The sequence below is a fragment of the Vombatus ursinus genome, unplaced genomic scaffold (assembly GCF_900497805.2).
Source record: "Vombatus ursinus unplaced genomic scaffold, bare-nosed wombat genome assembly UNPS02014812.1, whole genome shotgun sequence".
Classification (NCBI taxonomy): Eukaryota; Metazoa; Chordata; class Mammalia; order Diprotodontia; family Vombatidae; genus Vombatus; species Vombatus ursinus.
In genome coordinates, this window is record NW_020954590.1 from 57364939 (window position 1) to 57383610 (window position 18672).

An 18672-nucleotide genomic window follows, 5' to 3' on the forward strand; every position below is an offset into this window, starting at 1 on the left:
GACTCTGGGCAAGTTACTTAACCCTATTGCCTAGTCCAAAAGAAAAAATATTTTTAAGTCTGTTTCCTTATCTGTAAGATGGAGTAATAAGCAAAACGGGTCCTACCTTAAGGAGCAGGATCATTGTGAGGATCAAATGAGATCATGAATAACTACTATTTGAATAGCATTTGACAGTTTACAAAATTCTTTCCTATAAATTATTCAACTTAGAGGTTTATAATAAATTGAACAAGAGGTAGACGTTGTCCTAGATCACATTTGGGAAATCACAAAGCACTTATAAGAATCCCAAACTTCCAGCTGACACAAAAGCCTGTTCTTCAATCAGCAGCTCTTCAGATGATGTGGTATATATAGCAGTGATGCCTGAACACTATAACTCAGAAAATAACCATTTACAGATATCTGGGCCTGGGGTCTGAAAGACCTGAGTTCAAATCCAGGTTCTGTCACTTAATAGCTATGTGATGCTGAAAAGTCACTTCACCTTTGTTTGCCTCAGTTTCCTCATCTATAAAATAGAAATAATAACAGCACTTACCTCCCAGGGTTGTTGTAGAGATAAAACGAGATAATACTCATAAAGCACTTTGCAAACCTTAAAGCAATAAATAAATGCTAGTCATCATTATCGTCATCATCATCATCATCATCATTACTATTAACTTATTTAATCCTCACAATTGTGTGAAGTAGATACTATGGGTAGTATTACCCTCATTTTACAGATGAGGAAACTGAAACATAGAAAGTTTAAGCAACTTTCTCTTGGTCGTATAGCAAGTGAGTATTGGAGGCAAGATTTGAACCCATTTCTCCCTGGTACCAAGTCAACATTCTGTCTATTTCACCATGATGCCTCTCAGAAAAAAAAATCTCAGGTGACTCAAAAGGTAATAGAAAGGAAGGCTGTACAATAGTGATGTTTTCAATCCTGTCTGGCTCTTTGTGACTCCATTTGGGGTTTTTTTGGCAAAGATACTGGCGTGGTTTGCCATTTCCTTCTTCACCTCATTCTACAGATGAGGAAACGGAGGCAAATAGGGTTAAGTGACTTGCCCAGGGTTATCCAGTGAGTGTCTGTGGCCAGATTTGAACTCACGAAGTTGAGTCATCTTGACTCCAAGCCTGACACTCTATCCACTGCATCACCTAGCTGTCCCTATAATAGTGACATATGTGCAAGTATTATTGTAAAATACATCACTGAGTACATATATAACCAGGAAAATAAAGTGAGCTAGGCATGGAGTGAAGGGGGTAGTGGTGCATAATGGTCAGACAGATTAGGTGTTACATTTTTTTTTCAACAAAATATTAAAAGAACTAGAGGAAGTCTTCCAGAGCATTGGTTAGATCCACTACATGAGAAGATATGGAAAAGAATTGCTTAGGATAGCAAAGCTTGCAAGGAGTGTAATCTGTAATAATGGATGGAGTACTCACATGCAGGACAGCCCAGTTTCACTAAAACATAGGAGTAAGGGGTGATTTCTAGCTTTTTATTATTAAGTAATCTTTGTAGAATTACTAACCTTTATGATTAATACATCATAGATAGATAGGTAGATAGATAGATAGATAGATAGATAGATAGATAGATAGATAGATAGATAGATAGATAGATAATGACTGTTTTAAACAACACAACATAGTTGATAGAAAGAAAGCTAGCTTTGGAAAAAAGAGGGCCTTGGTTAAGCACAGCCTCTGACAAATATTGTGAGACCTTGGACAAGTCACTTGACACCTGAGTAGCCCAGATAACTCTCTACAACTATCAGTCATCCACAGATTACTGATTTTTATTGTTAGAGGTAGTTTTCTACGTATTAGGAGTTCTATATACTGATGTAATAACAGGACCTCCCTAACCACACACACCCCCAACACAATAGCACATCAGAAAATGCATTTGTAAAATGTTAGAGCAGAAAGGTATTTCTGCTAGTGTCTTCTTCTAAAACAAACAAAAAAAATCACATATTTATGTATTTATTTTGTGTAAACTTATATGCACATAATCTCCCCTGAGAATTGATCTGTGCAAGGCACCTGACTTCAAAGAGCTCACATTCTGACATGAAAGCTCTTTGAGGACATGAAATGTTTCTTTGTTGTCTTTGAATCCCCGGTGCCCAACACAGTGCTTGACCCAGAGCAGGCTCTTAGTAAATACTTGTTGATTGAATGGTTGCCTGAAGGAATCTGACAAATCATCTGTTTTATAGAAGACAAAATAGGATGAGGAGCAGAGAAGTAGTGGGACTTTTCCAAGGTTACCCATCTAGCTATATGATATATCTTTAAGTAGAAAGAGTAGAAGACCATCTAAGGGCTATTCCATTCAGGCTCTGCCGTCATTAAAGCAATTTCAGTTGTAATCCTGAGTGGTTTCATGTCTGAAATCAAAGGGAAATTCTTCATGACAAGAAAATGCCAACTGGGGTGGAGAATGAAGGCAGTTTGGATTAAACAGTCAGTCCATAAGCCAAAGCTGTCCTGCTGTGTCTTCATTGGCAAAGAGTAGATGGAAAGGGCATCTTTTTAGTCTTCAGTCCTGCCATAATACGAGAGCTCAGACTGCATGCTGCAATCAGTTCAACGCAAAGCAGTTCACTTGCTGTGGACACTTTATTCCTACTATGGGTACTTTATTCCTCGATGCCTCCTCATTGTTTTCTAATGCGGTGGTTGGAAGAAGAATTGCTGGTGAGTTCATTAACTCATTCCCTTATGACCTCAAGGTGAAGAGTTTCCCCATCTGCTGATTGTGATGCCCCATGCTCATTTCTAACACTAGTATTCCCCACTTGCGTTTTTATCAACAGCTTTATGTCAGAGTTGTCATTACTTTCTTCTTTTTATATTTGATGTTAAGGACCAGTTTTAAAACACTTCCTGTACAGCTCAGCTTCTTCAAAATCACTGTTAAATTGGACTTTAAATTGAAAGTTGCCTACTGTCTTCTTTATTTTCCTCTTGACCTTCTCTCACCCCTCTCCAACACTGACCACCATCAATCTCGAATATGATTGAATAAGCCCTTCCTGATTCCTCATTTGCTTCCCTTTGATGATTTACCATTTGTTCAGACCAGATGAGGAACATTACCATACTCATTATCATCATAAACAAATGATTCCTGAACCCTGATGTGAAGGTAAACATGGGCTAATGGATGGAGCACTGAAGAGGGATTCAAAGAACACAGACTCTATTAATTATAAGTTGTCTGATGTTGAGTGAGTTGCATAACTTCTTAAGATTCCTGGATTCCAGTTCTCTAAATGTAAATGATATCAAAGGTTAGCTTGCAAGGAATTCTATGAGAAGTCATACAGTGAAGTCTTTAAAGCTCCTTAGAAATAAATACAATATCAAAAGGAGATATAAACTGTTTATATTTTTGCATCATTTCTTCCATTTCCATTCCAGACCCTAACTCTAGGTCCAGCCAGCACCATTTAAGATAATAAAATTTAAAAAAAAATGTCCAGATCTGTGCTTTTCTTGACATGGAGAACTCCAAGGAACTCCAGCAACTCATCTGTTACTTGTAATCTTAGAGAGTTTCCAGGGACACTAAAAAGTCATGTGATTTGCTCTGGTACAACCTTAGTACATGTGAGAAGCATTACTTGAACCCAGGACTTCCTGATTCTATAACCAGTCCTCTATGCTAATGACAATGTATGAAAAATTTAGCCTAACAGCTTGAGGGTTTGGGATCTACATGATGTCAAATAATTGGTTTGATTGAATTTTCCCACTGATTTAAGCAGCTGTTTGATCAATTTGACCGATTGATTTCTGCTGTCAGGTGGACTGCCTTCAATAGTTGGGAAACATAAACAACACCAATGGGTAGTCTTCTGTTTCCAAGACGATTAAGATTGTTTAATTACTATATCAGGCAGTTTATGTCAAATGGCAAACTAGTCAGTAATTTAATCAAATGGCTTAAAAATCAGTTAAATGGATTATTAGCCTAAAATATGGGTCATTTCAAACTTTATAGCCCATTATTTTTATGTTATTTATAGATATAATAAGGATCCAGCCTTTTTTCAACATTTTCATTTTTCAATACTTACAATGCAGTGCTCACCAGGTACTTAAATTCCTCTACATTAACTTTATTCTGAAACATGTGCCCACACAGCTTTGTGATTCCATCTCTTCACTATCAAACTTGAGGTCATTGACCTCGAGGTTTCCCATCACTTTCACTTCATTTATTGATTCTTTCCACTTCAAGGGAGCATCTCCATTTTTCAGAGTAGTTTCTTTGTATAAAGCCAGAGCCACTTTGATGCTTAACTCTTTGTTGCCCAAGAAAATTTTATATCATTCTTAGCTTGTCAGGGAGGCAGATGTATTTTCTGGTTTCTGACATTTTTGTTCTCTATGTTTCTCCATCCCCACCTTATATTTTCCTAGGCAAGGTGTATATACCCTCCATATATCATTTGGATATGATAGAGGGAGAGGAGGAACAGGAAGGAGGAAGGGAAGGAAGAAAGGAAGGAAGGAAGAAGAAAGGAAGGAAGCAAAGAAGAAAGGAAAGAAGGAAGGAAGGAAAGAGCTGTGCTGCCCAACTAGAACTGGCCAGTTCGGTACCCAGTGGAGCATTTACTACTACTCATAGGTTGTCCATCATTCTCCAAGAGGATCATGACATCAGAAAGAAGATGTCATGACTTGCAAGAGAATTGGATTTAAGGGAGGGAAGACTGTACAAAGTCACCAGCCTCACTCTCTCCTTGAGAACCATCTGGGTGCAGAGGCAAGATATAAATTAGGACAGCTGGAGATGGCCCTGGATGCAGTGGGAGGCCTTGGCCTTTTTGAGTTAATGTCTTTCCCAGGTCTCAGTCTGCCTGAGGCAATGCCCATTCAGTAATTAAAGGTTAAGTAAAAATGAGGTGAAGAATTGCTTCTTTTACCCAGTCAAAAAAATCAATCTGGGAGGGAAAGACCCAGGGTTTCTGGCCAAAACAGAAACAATTGTTATTTACACTCAATCTGAGCATCAGAATCCAAACAATGACCAAGTAAGGCTTAGTCTGGGACCAATTAGCCTGTTGGCCAATCAATGAGAGCCAGAGTGATTTGGGTTTAAGGCATAGTCAATAAAAAATAAATCTAGCCTATAAACCTCAAGATATCTTACTATGTTTCAGTGGTCAAAATTTATATTCCCTTGGGCAAAGCACCCATCATATCCTTACTTGTGAGTAACAACAACAACAATCATTTGGATCAGCAGATAACAAACAATGTAGTCAGTACTGTCTTCTATTCTGGGTTTAGGGTTTACCCATATCCCAGTTTGATAACTTATGGAAATGATGGAGTCATATAAAAATGCATGATAATCTGACATAGTTCTACCAAGTTTCCTCACCTTTCCCTACCACATGAGTCTCCTCATGTTCCCAAAATGTACATTCCAAGGGAAAATGCAGCAATATCTAAATCTTTATTGCTAGCCTGAATATCTGATTCCCTTCTTCCTTTCCTATCCTCATGAACTGGGAGAGACAACCTAGAAGGAAACCTGAAGGTCCTCTTTTCCTTAAGCCTTGTGCAAATCTTAAGCAGCCATTGTCAACAATACACTGACACATTCCAATGTGCTGATAGCTATGCAAGGTCACATTGGGGAGAGGGATATAGAAATACAGTGATGTAAAGAAAGTACAAATTTAGAAGCTTGGCTGGAGGAAGGGAAGCAGTAGGCATCAGGCAGCTAGTAGTAGAGTGAATAGAGTGCTAGACCTGGGGGAGGGGGTAGGTCAGGAAGACCTCAGTTCAAATCTGACTTCAGATACTTATTAACTATGCAATCTTGGACAAGTCACTTAACCTCTGTCTGCCTCAGTTTCCTCTTCTGTAAAATGAGCATAATAATAGTACCTATGTCCTAGGTTTATTGTGAGGATAAAGTGAGATATTATTTATAAAGTGTTCTGTAAACCTTAAAGCACTGTAGAAATGTGGACTATTATTATCAGCAAGCAGCAAAAAGAGGTCCCTTCAGCTGGTACTTCCTCCAACATGCACCGACCCTGCCGCCCCCCACTCCACCCCCAACATCAAGAGCCTAAAGCCAGTTATCTTCCCTGGCTGCTGATTTTTGCACATTAAAAACAAGTTATCATTGATAAACTGGAAGACTCACAGCAGCCAAAGGGACCAAAAATCTTCTCACTTGTAATATTGTATATTGCAGCCCATATTCTACAGAAGGGAGTGTGTCTTTTTCAAGAAACTAACCCTACATGTGGGTCTGTGGAACAATGTCATATCTGGTTTCCCTGGTGAAGGGAACTATCTGCTTCCATATGAAAGCAGAATTAGGTAATCAGGAGAAAAGCCTATATTAGGAAGAGTAACTACTGATGAGATCAGACACAGGCTAATCTAATTTAACTATTTTGTGATACTTTAGCTCTTAGGCATCCTCTGGGCCTTTTCCATCAATGTTATACCTAGGGGTGAATTATTACTTTAAGAACCAGCTGCTTGATTTATCTCTCCTAGATCCCATCCAGGCTGGCTATCACCTCCCAGCCAATGTTCCCTCTCAACTGAAGTAAAAATAAATAAACAGGCAAACAAACAGATAAGTAAATGAATGAATATATATATATATATACATACTTACATACACATATGTATGTGTGTATATATGTATATGTGTGTGTATACATACATACATATGTGTATGTATATATATATATACATATATATATATATATACACACATAAAATATATTCAAAGGCTACACAAATTTCACGTACAGCCAAAGACTATTGGGATAAATCTCAGGAGCCCTAAGACCCCAAAGCCCAGAAGCCACCCCCCAAAGTCCATTACTATCTCTAAATCTTATACTATGTTCATTTCTCTGGCAATTTTCTGTCCTTCAGTCTTGCTATATCTGCACTTAAAGGAGAAGGCAGGAATGTCTATGCCCTTTCTGCCCCAGTATGGGAAGTTATTCCATTTCTCTGAATATATTTTTGTCTCTAATGTATTTATCTCCTTCATTGTTCAGGCTGATTGAATTTCTGTGGCAGCTTCTTCTGTATTTAAGCTTGACTCAAACTGATCCAAGTCTGTTACTTTGGGGATAAAACCACAGCAATCCCCAAAGGAACTATTTGCACTGATCATATGCTTTTTCCTACAGAAATTGTTAAATATTATACATTCCTTTACTGCATGAGTATGGTGCTTTTTAGTCCATCTTCATGATGGGGCTAAGGTGAGTGGGGGCAAAATAGGCAGCCTACTATCTCATTATGCCACTCTTAATTATTGTAGTTTGTCCTACTGGTTTGGTAATATTTGGGGGTAAATTGTCACACAACTCATCTGATATTACTGCTTCTCCTCAACTCTTAACCCACAAATATTAGTATATGAATTATGAAAAAGATCCAGCTAAATTCTGAAATGTTGTAAAAGATTGTGTTAGGCATCATTCAATGTCACTTCTTCCTTTACCAACTCTTTTTCCTTCCTCTCTGCATCTGTGCTGAGCTTACTAAATTGCATAAATGCATACTTTTGAATCACTCACCTTTTGTTCCATAACATACCCTTCTTGATTATTACAAAAATTGTAACTCTATGCCAACTCAAGTTTAAACTGCCTTAGTTAGAGGTAATACCTTCTTTTACATGAGGGTGAGGAATGAAGCCAGTTCTTAAAACTGTCTTTTTCCTTCTGAAGATTTGGGAATTTTAAAATAATAACAGGTAGAACGCATGATTATGAGCCTAGTTTTACATCTGTCCTTGAATAAAAATATAACTTTGGGCAAACTAGTCTTCTTAGATCCTACATTGAGAATTGCTATCAATGACTCAGTGTCCTCTTATGGGAATATCTGATAATGTTACAAGGGCACTTATAAGGATTTAATTCAATTCAACAAACATTCATATGTCCTCTGTACAGGGCATTACACTACTATGAGCTCAGTGACATACAATGGTTGGGTCATAGGATCAGATATTTAGAGCTGAAAGGGATCTTAAAAGTTACCTAGTTCAAGACATGGCCACACTTATGAAATGAAATATTTATTTATTATTAGGAGAAAATGACATGTTCATATAAATTCATAGAATAGAACCAAAGTACTAAATGTTGGGGATGAGTGAAAGAGTGGTCAGGATTAACTAAGGGTAATAAAACTCCTTGGAGACTTCTAGATTTCTATCCATGACCTGGGTAATGAAACTTAGGACAGCTTTCCTAAACTTGCAATGGAAAGGATGGCACTTTGGAGAATTAAATTTCCATTCAAATGTTAGAGGCCTGACTGGTCTAAGGCTATGGAAGTTTTTGAAAAAGAATCTTCTCCAGATTCAGATACAAGTGAAAGTCACCTCTAAAGGACTCCTGGAGTGGACAGCTCCTAGAGGGCACATTAGCATGCCATAAAGAGCTAGGAGTGAAAAATTAGTGAACAACGTTGATACTTAATAAATGTTGAGTTGAATTGCTCTAACACCAAAACAATGAAATTGAGTAGTGACAGGAAGGGAGAAAACAAAAAGTTGAAAATAAACAAAAAAATAGAAACAGTATCAGAGAAAGAAGATAGAAAACTATCTTAAAATGCAACTAAAAAACCTGGGGACCATAGTAAGCTACAATCTGAGTATTAGTCAGTGATGTCATGTTCTAGCTTAGAAGGATGTAGAACAACTAATTAACCTCCACAACAGGAACATGGCATGAAGAAACATGATCCTCCCATTATACTCAGCAATGGCTAGATTCTTGTTCAAACATTGGGTATATTTCTAGGCTGAAGTCTAATTCTAGATTTAAGAGCAGTCGGAAAGAGTTAAGAAAGGAAACATAAAAACAAGGCAGTAAGAAAACAAGCCAGGCACTGTACTCAGTACTTTACAAATTTTATCTTATTTGATCCCCACAACAACCCGGGGAGGTATAAGCTGTTATTATCTTCATTTTACAGCCAAGGAAACTGAGCATATAGAGTCAACAAACCTCTGTTAAGTGACTTGCTCAGGGGTATACAACTAGTAAGTATTTGAGGCTGGTTTTGAACTCATGTCTTCCTGACTGCAGGCCCAGTCCTCTATCTATGGTGCCACCAGATAGTCTAAGCAGCATAATACCTTGAGCAAGGGATTTTACTTCTCTGAGAATCATTTTCCTCATCTTTAAAATAAATTGATGGGACTCTATCATCTCTAAAATCATTTCTAGCTCAGATATTTGATGAATCTATGATTAAAGTTCTCATTAATTACATCTATGAGGAAAGAACAAGGCATTGGGAAAGAGAAGGGTAAAGAAAAAGTTAGTAATGGACTTCAAGCATATAAGGATTATTATGTCAAAGATGATAATCATCTATTTTTTCCAAGAACTGACCTAATAACTGTATGGGCAAGCCGCAGCACCAGAAATTTGGTAGGTTATAAGGAGAAATTGTCTTTTGAAGTTGGTTAGATTGTCCTTCAATTCCATGAGTTCTTACCTCAGTTTTTTCATAGAAATATGAATTATGACTTCAAAAGCCTTGGAGAAATGCTTTATAAAGGTTGGCTCCTGTGAAATTGCCTTAACTAAAAAAAAAAAGTAAATGAGGCAATCTAAATTATAAATACTTGGAGAACTTTAAAGTAAAAGTATTATACAATTATACATTTTCACATATTAGTTTTCATCTTTATTACTAAGACTCTCAACATAACTACCAAATTTCTCTATCATCATTCTTCTTTTTTAGGGTGTACTTGAGATCAAGCAACCCTTCAAGTATGTCCATCCGTGTTAACCTTTTAATTTATTTGACCAGATTCTTAAAGTTGTTCAATATTTACTGAGTTGCTTTTCACTTTTTTGCTGGCTTCTCACTGCCCTGAAATGAACAGAAACATTTTAAAATTCTGCCATGTGCCAAAAAACCCTTTGGCATCTTTCCAAGCCCTTAATTCCTCCCCAAAACATCAGTGGCTCATTGGAACATACTACCATCCCATAAATGAGAATTAGGTCATACTTCATTCTTCTACAATTTTTCTTAGATTTCATCTTCTTGGCATTCAATTACCATGACTTATTCAGTAATCATTCTATAACATATTCAAGAGAAAGAGCAATGGGGTGGCTAGGTAGCTAGAATCACAGACTTAAGAGACTGTCCTTTCCAAACTCCTTCATTTTATAAAGAAGGACAATGAGCTAACATGGTGAACTCACATCCAAGGTCACAGGGTAATTTAGTTGTGGAATAGGGATTAGAACAGGGGCAGCTAGATGGCTCAGTGATTAGAACACTGGGCTTGGAATTAGGAAGACTCATCTTCCTGAGTTCAAATCTAGTCTCAGACACTTACTAGCTGGGGGACCCTGGGTAAGTCACTCATCCCTGTTTGACTCAGTTTCCTCATCTGTAAAATGAGAAGGAAATGGCAAAAATCCCCAAATGGGGTCGCAGAGAGTCGGGTACAACTGAAAAAACAACTGAACAGCAAAGAGACTAGAATGCAGGTTTCCTATCTGTCAGGCTAGACCTCCCCCTTCACTGCATGCCCTAACAACCGTGCTGATGGAGATTCATGAAGAGAGAGAATCAGAAAGACAAGGAGATAAGGATTGAAGAGAATTAGGACACTAAATGATAGCTACTTCCTGAAAAGTATTCTTGATTCACTAAAATATGATAACCTTATAAAAATCAGAGAACCTGATTACAATAATACTTTAGAGTTACAAAGCTCTCTATATAAAATAGCTTATCCGATCTTCACAACAACCATGTGAGGTATTTTATGGGAGTATTATTTTGCATTTCACAGAGAAGAAGCTGATCCCAGATAACTTGGTTAACAAAAGTGACAGAATTAGAATTCAAACCCATTTTACTCACTCTCCCAATTATTTTTTTTTCCAGTGATCAGTTTACTGACTCATTTCTTACTCTATTTGAAAGGGGGAGGAAACAAAATAAAATAAATGAGCTACTTAGCTCACCTTTTCCCAGGCTTATGCTACTTCATGCTACAAATTATTAAATGTCAGAAGGGAGAATAAAGCTAGAAAAACTCTTGAAAAAACTGGGGTAAAACGGGTTGAGGGCAAAAGTCACAACAATAAAGCCACTTCAGCAGCATCTACTTATTAGAAAGCAAAGTAAACTTGATGCTATATGCTGGCTTCCTCCTCATTAAACATTCATGCTGGAAATACCTTGTCTACAGTCAGGATGTGACCCTGCTGGGGGAGGGGAGAAAGGGAGTAACACATTGACTTATTAATCTGTCTGATGCACTGTAAGACAAAACTTTAGGAAAGCATTGCTGCAAAAATGCTGAGAATCTGTTCCCCTAAGCAATCTGATTCTCCAAATGCTGAACTACCTTGAAGGAGAACTGAGAGGCCCAGGAGAGAACCAGAGAAGAGAATGAATTAGCTTGTTCTCTTCCATGCAGAGGCATGTAAATAAAAATCAAAAGTGGCCTTTTATGCTGCTGACAGTATGGTATGTGAGGCCACTTGGTCTAATATATTAAGAGGATTAGCACTAAAGCTGCAGTGAACTTTAATATGGTTCAACCAAGCTTGTGAGTTTTTCAGTTTTAAATGGGCGCTCAGCCAGACATCTGTGATCATTAGGAATTTGGCAGTCCTAGGTATTCTCTCTCATGCTCTGAAGCAAAGCCAAACCCCTTGGGTACCAATTCTGTGGCTTCTCTATTCATTTTAGGAGAAAACTAAAAGAAGGGGCTGGATCACCAAGGAGGTCAATTCTCTGTGAAAGCCAGAATCTAAAATATGGATCTTTTTATGCTTCACTAAAAACTCACATGGCTTAAGCTTGTCAATAAAAATACATTGGTACTTTTTTACATGACTTCAAGAGGTCTGTATCCCCTACTGAAAGCAAATGTGACTTAGAAATGGAACACAGAAACTTCCTGGCTGGACTAATAGTCATCCTCAGACTAGACTTCATATCTATCAACTATAAGGGAACCATTTGGAAGCCCAACTTGCCAAAGAAATGAGAGGCACTGGATGGATTCACCCATCCCAGGGAAAGTGACTGAGACCTTCATGAAATCTCAGCATGGCAACAGGCCAGCAAATGAACACTAATTGAAGCCACCAATGTTAGAAGTTTAAGCTTAGAGAATTGTCAGTGAGGGAGATAGCTGCACAGGGCAAACATTCAGAGATATGGAACCATATGGATGTTGTACTGCACTGTTCGATTTTCCTAGGGATGTTTGGCACCTCCTCAACACAGCTACAGAGTCATTGTATGACTCATCTTCCCAGCAAAAGTAGATTTCAGGGCAGTTATGGGTAGAAAGTTGAGAGAGAGGAAAGAGAATAAGGATAGAGGGAGAAGAAAATGGAAAGGGAGAAGGAGATGGAGGAGAGGGAGGGAGGGAGAAAAAGAGAGAGAGAAAGAGAAAAAAGAGAAAGAAAAGAAGAAAGGAAAGAAAGAAAAAAGGAAGGAAAAGAAAGAAAGAGAAAGGAAGAAAGAAAGAAGAAAGAGGGGAGAGAATGAATGAATGAAAAAGGCAATTATTAAGCACTTACTGTATGCAAAGCATTGCACTGTTATGAATACAGAGAGAAAAGTAAGACAGTACTTGTTCTGGAGAAACTCATATTCTAATGGAGGCAAGAGAAGAGAAGGACAAAGAAAGGAGGGGGGTCACTGAAAATAAAGGGGAGGTGAGGAGGAAGAGAGAGAAAAGAGAGAGAAAAAGAGAGAGAGAGAGAGAGAGAGAGAGAGAGAGAGAGAGAGAGAGAGAGAGAGAAGCAATTCTAGATCCAGATTTCATGGAGCCCTTTGTTGCATGATGCCAAAGACTTTGAAACCAGACCATATGAAGTACAGTATCGAAGGAGCATCTGGGGAAAATAATTCCATGTGATGCTCTTGGGTCTACTCTAAAGCTCAAGCTTTAGCTTCAAGGGTGTAGGATGACAACATCCACTCTCTATTTCCCGCAAGCACTCTCTATCTCTCTATCTCCAGATGAAAAAAGTATACAGCCCACATAAGAATTTGAACCACTTTTATGCTACAGTTGCCACAAACAGGAGCTGAGAATTTCTAGGCAATTCCTGGCCCACCAGAAAACATTTTTAAAAATTAATCAAACTTTTCAGGGAAGGGGAAACCTCCTAGATTCAGAAATTGTTCTTCTTTTCAACAAAGGAAGGGCAATTCAGATGATTTGTGGTGACAGAACAAACAAAAGGAAAAGTGAATTGATACAGGAAAGCAGTCCAGGATTGAATCGAAAACAATGAGGCTGAGTATTTATATATCTTTTTGGTCTTTTGCCACGACAAATCTAATAACTCCGTTGTGTCCATTTTCTACCACTCTGTGTTCATTCCCCCTCAGTTAATTCATGAGGAAAGCAAGTTGGTTTGACAAAAATAGAAAATCAGCTGTTGATGTGGAATTTCCCTCCACTGGGAAAATATTTTGTATTTTTAATAAACCATGACTTCTCAGCAGAAGAAGACATATTCAAGAACAATGGTGTGGGCTGGAATATTTGCACTTACCACAGATGTATTTCCATTTATAATGATGTCATGCAAAAAGCATTGGGGGTAGAGGGGGAGGTGGCCCATAGTTTGTGCAAAAGGGAACACCCCTAAAGTAGAAAGACACAATGAGACTGTAGGCCCGAGCAGGGTCCAACTGTAGTTATCCTTTCTCCTCTCGGATATTTTAAGCAAGGCTTTTATCATCCAAAGTCCCTAAACGGATTTTTAAAAAGCACATTTCCCAGAAGTTCCTAGAAATAGAGAAACCTGTTCAGGTCCTTCAGATACCAGTTGTGCAGACAACAGTTTTCTGGAAAAGAATTTAAGTGTTGCTTCATCATTCTGCAAATTCAAACATCCCTTTCTATGTTTACTTTGGCTGTTACATCGTTAGAAAGGAGGCTGGAGACTCGATATTGTTTGTTTAATTGGTTTTGGTCTGGACTTGTGATTTTATCATTGAAGGGAACTGTTCATGTGGAAAGTGCTTTTACTAAAGCCAATTAAGTAACTGCTCTGTAATTTAGAGTCTTAGAGAATACTCCTATATTTAGTATGTATCAAAAACAGGGTTTAAACCCAGGTCTTTCTGTCTCTGAGGCTAGCGTTCTATTTACTGGACTATGCCACCTCTGATACAAATTATAATATAGGCACACTATATATATGGAGAGAGATGTAGATATAAATAGATATAGATATGGATATAGTATATAGGTTTAGATACAGTGTTTATATATAGTTTACAACACACACACATATCATGTACAGATAGAATATTTATTAAGCATTTACTACCTAACAGGCACTGTGCTAAGTGCTAGAAATAAAAATAAAATCAAAGACAGTTCCTGCCCTCAAGGAACTTATATTCTAATGGAAAAAGATAACATATAAAGGAAAGCTGGAAAGTGTATGTGGGGGGGATGGGGAGGTGAAGGATAGAGATACACAAATGATAGCATGTCTAGAGATGTCCTGGAAGTTCAGTGGAAGTTCATATCCTAGAAAGATAATACCTGTTAAATCCCAGAGTAGCTCCAGGGACAGAGTCTAGTTCTCAGGCAGAGAGGGAATGAGGATATTGCTTGAGTGAAATGAAATATATGGTTGGAGATGTCCAGGAAATCCATTCATATGCTAAAACATACATATATTTATACATTCATTTCAAAGAGGAATTAAATTCCATTAAAGGGATAAGACCAATATTCAGGGGTTGTCTATGCTTGGACTAATAAAATTCCTAATTCAATCCATGCCTCCTCCTTACTAATTGCTCCTATTTGGGCATTAGAAGAGAAAGGCCAAATCTCTTTCTATAACAACCTCATCATAATGTTGTAGCAAGTGCAAATTAGCCTAAGGTTATACATTCAGGACCTGCAAAAACCAGATAATTTCACTTTATTCCATAGTAATAGACTTCTACCTTAAGCCTTACCTGATTGTAATGAGTTACAAAGGAGGGTGGAGAGAATGTGGGAAATTTATCAGTCTTACTAGGAAAAGTCACACCAATTCTATGACCTAATGATGAGTTATGAATCAGTAGCATCATCTTAAAAGACAGTTCTTGGTCCAGGTGTTAAATTTTTATTCAATTACCTTTGTGTCTCATCAATTTCATAAAAGTCTAAAACACTTTCTTTTGTAACCATAACTAACACCATTAATTTAATTTAATTTAATTCAATTCAGCAAACATTTATAATCAACTGTGTGCAGAGCACTGGGATACATACTTCAGAAGATACAAAGATTAAGACAGATTCAAGGTCCCTGTCATCATGGAGTCTATAATTTAGTCAAGTCTTAGTTAAATATTAATCCCCTTTGCTTATCTGTAGCCTGAAAGTCTTTATAATTGTTTCTTGGAGCTATCCTTTATCCATTTTAGAGTTATTACCCCAGATTCAAAGCATTAGTACAAAGGCACCAAATTTTTAATTGAGACCTGTGTTCAAGTCCCAGTTATAATACTTACTAGCTATGTGACACAGGCAAAGAAGTGCTGATGAATGCTTAACAACTGGCTCTCTGGCAAGGGGGGAAGAAGAGAAATGTATGCACTACATACTTTTAAGGTTAATCTGCATTATTAGCATTTTCTCTATTTCATAAATCTTATCAGAAAAATGATAAATCAAGACATAAATTTGTATTGTTTGCTGATTTCTGAGGTGTAAACACTCCCACTGAAAATTTAACAATCACATGCTGGACTCAGAGTAAGACGTTTACTTCTGTGACCCTCAGGACTTCACATCTGCAAAATGTGTCTAATCTTGGCACTGTCCACCAATGAGAGCAGTTGGGAGGGAAGTACTTTCTTGACCAAAAGTGCTATACACATGTGGATTCTTATTAGTATTTCTTCTCTGCCCCAACCCAAATGATGTTTGTTCTAAAGACAATCTACTAAAACACAGGGTCTAAGTCTCGCTCAACTTGAAGTTAGACACAGGACAAAAACTGCTGCTAGTGATATGGGATCTTCCTCCCTTCCTCCCCTCATAGCTGTCATCATCTCTAGGCTCCATCAAAGGACACCACATAAAGAAGACTGGCATGTCAAGATCAATCTTTCTCAAGAGACACTCCTTGCCTGAACATTGACTGGCAGTACATTTGGAAAACTTTACCTCTGAGACCAATTATCTCTCTTCTACAATGTATTCAGCCTTCACCAGTCTGGCTTCTGGAGCCAGCTGCTTTCTATGAGGCCATATATAGATATGGTTTGGTTCACAGATGTGATTATTTAAATGAACTAAAGTCTCTAAAAAAAAATAGGTATCTTTATTAACCATCCAGGAACATAATCCCTGGGTCCTTTTTCATATTAAGAAGATCATTCTAAAATTTGCAGAAATGGGTAACTTATTATGAACCTTAGTCTTCAACTTATTACCTAGCCTTAATCACTGAAGGGACATTGCTGAATCAAACTGAGATCTGTTAAAGATCTTAGCTTAAAAAGTTCAAGGTTTCCCATTGAATCCAGGGCCATCTACAGTCAACCTGCTCTATATCTTGTAACTGGACCCAGATTGCTCTGGAGGAGAAAGTGAGGCTGGTGAGTTTGCACAGACCTCCATCATCTAAATCCAATTCACTTACATGTCATGGCATCAGCTCCCTGATGTCATGGTCCTCTTCAAGAACAAAGGACAAACAACAACAATTTGAATGAGATACCCATTCTTCGTTCAAAAAAATATGGTGACACCTGAACATACACCACCACTCCACTTAATTCTTAGAAGTAAGTAAAATTAGTAAAAGCCTTCTCAACATACCATGTTGTGTTTAGAACTCATTAAAGAGTTTTGTTATCCAACTAGCTTCTTGTGTATGTGTGTATGTGTGTGTTGTATGTGTTGTGTTGGAGGGGGAGGGGAATGTTATTCCTTCAATTTCTACCTTCATTAATCAATCAACAACTAAATTTAAGCACCTGATATGTGCTAGACAATTTGCTAGGCACTGGGGGTCCAAATACAAAGAATGAAACAATGGTTAATGACGATCAACTATAAACATTCAATTCAATATCTGCTGAGTATCTACAACATATAAAGCATTTTCTGAGGTAGGACTAAGAAAGATATAACAATGAATAAAATCAGTTGTGGTTCCTCAAGAAACTTAGAACCTAGGAAGAAATGTAGCATACACACACACACACACACACACACACACACACACAGAGAAACAGGAATAGAGAGACAGAGAGAGAGAGAGACAGAGAGAGAGAGACAGAGAGAACAAACTATAAAATATAATGGGATAAGTGCATAAGAAAGGCACAGTCAAGTGTTCTATGAGCTAGGGAAAAGACTATTTTGGTGGGTTTTGTTGGGATAGGCCTCCATGCAGTCCACTATATATTCTAGTTACAAAAATAAATCATTTATTTTTCAAGAACACAAACTGATAGAGCCTAAAAGAAAACAAGTTAGAGAAATCTAATCAATCAGAGCTATGATTAGCATGAGGTTAATGGAGTTTTGTTCTCTGGTGGGAAGAGCACACTATCATTCCTCCTACCTGATCTCCTAGAGAAGTGAGGCACAGCTGCTCCTGCTAAACTATGATACTGGGGGATAAACTGCCCTGCCCTGGCACAATTGTGCCCACAGTGGAACTGTTCTCAGTTCTGTACCACCTATGGGGTAAAACCACTTGAAAGGGAAGGGTTGGTGCTAAGAATAATCCTACTGTAAGTATATTGTGCCAAGAAGGGGCAACCCATTGCCCAATGAGTTCAGCAGGAGCAATTGTATCCCCACCCTACCCCTGTCCAAGAGACAGTGAAACAAGTTGTATCTAGATAGGATTCCCACGAAAAAGGAATTCTATTTCCTTGCCCCCACCAACATACTCATCACATATGAATTTGTTGCCATCAGTAAAAGTGACATACAACAGCAATACTTTCTATTCATATTGATCATTAAAGGTCAAAATGCTTTCTTAGTTATTGTATATCTTCAAGATAATTCATCTATGTAATTATCTTTCAGGTAGACAGAAGCTAGTATTATTATTATTTCATAGATATGAAAACCAAGACACTGAGGGACAATGAGGTTAGGTTGGTTAGGAACACCTTGAGCTGGCATTAACAGAAATCCACTCATCCTTATGTGCTAACCATTATAGTTATGATTTCTTTTTGTGCATTTTATGAATCATGTCAGAATCTACCAGGACAGAAGACAATGAGAGCCTTGCCCACATGCCCTGTTTACTTGAATGATAGACTTTATATTTTCTTTTGACTATCTGGTCTCAAAAGTATCAATTTAACTCATCACAATTCCTTGCCTATTACATTGAGTTCCAACAGTATCAATATATTATATCTTTGTGTTGTCCAAAAGCAAAGTACCACTTTATATAGATATGTTTGCAGGATTTTGATACAAAAGAGCAAAAAGGATGTTGTTCTCTTTCTTTTTTGGGTTTTAAACTTTGCTAGGCTGGGTTTGGCTCCCTCATCTGAATGTCTAATCAGGAAGCCTTCATCCCTCAAGGGTTTTCATTTAGCACTGTTACATAGCAAGCAAGTGTTTTCTTT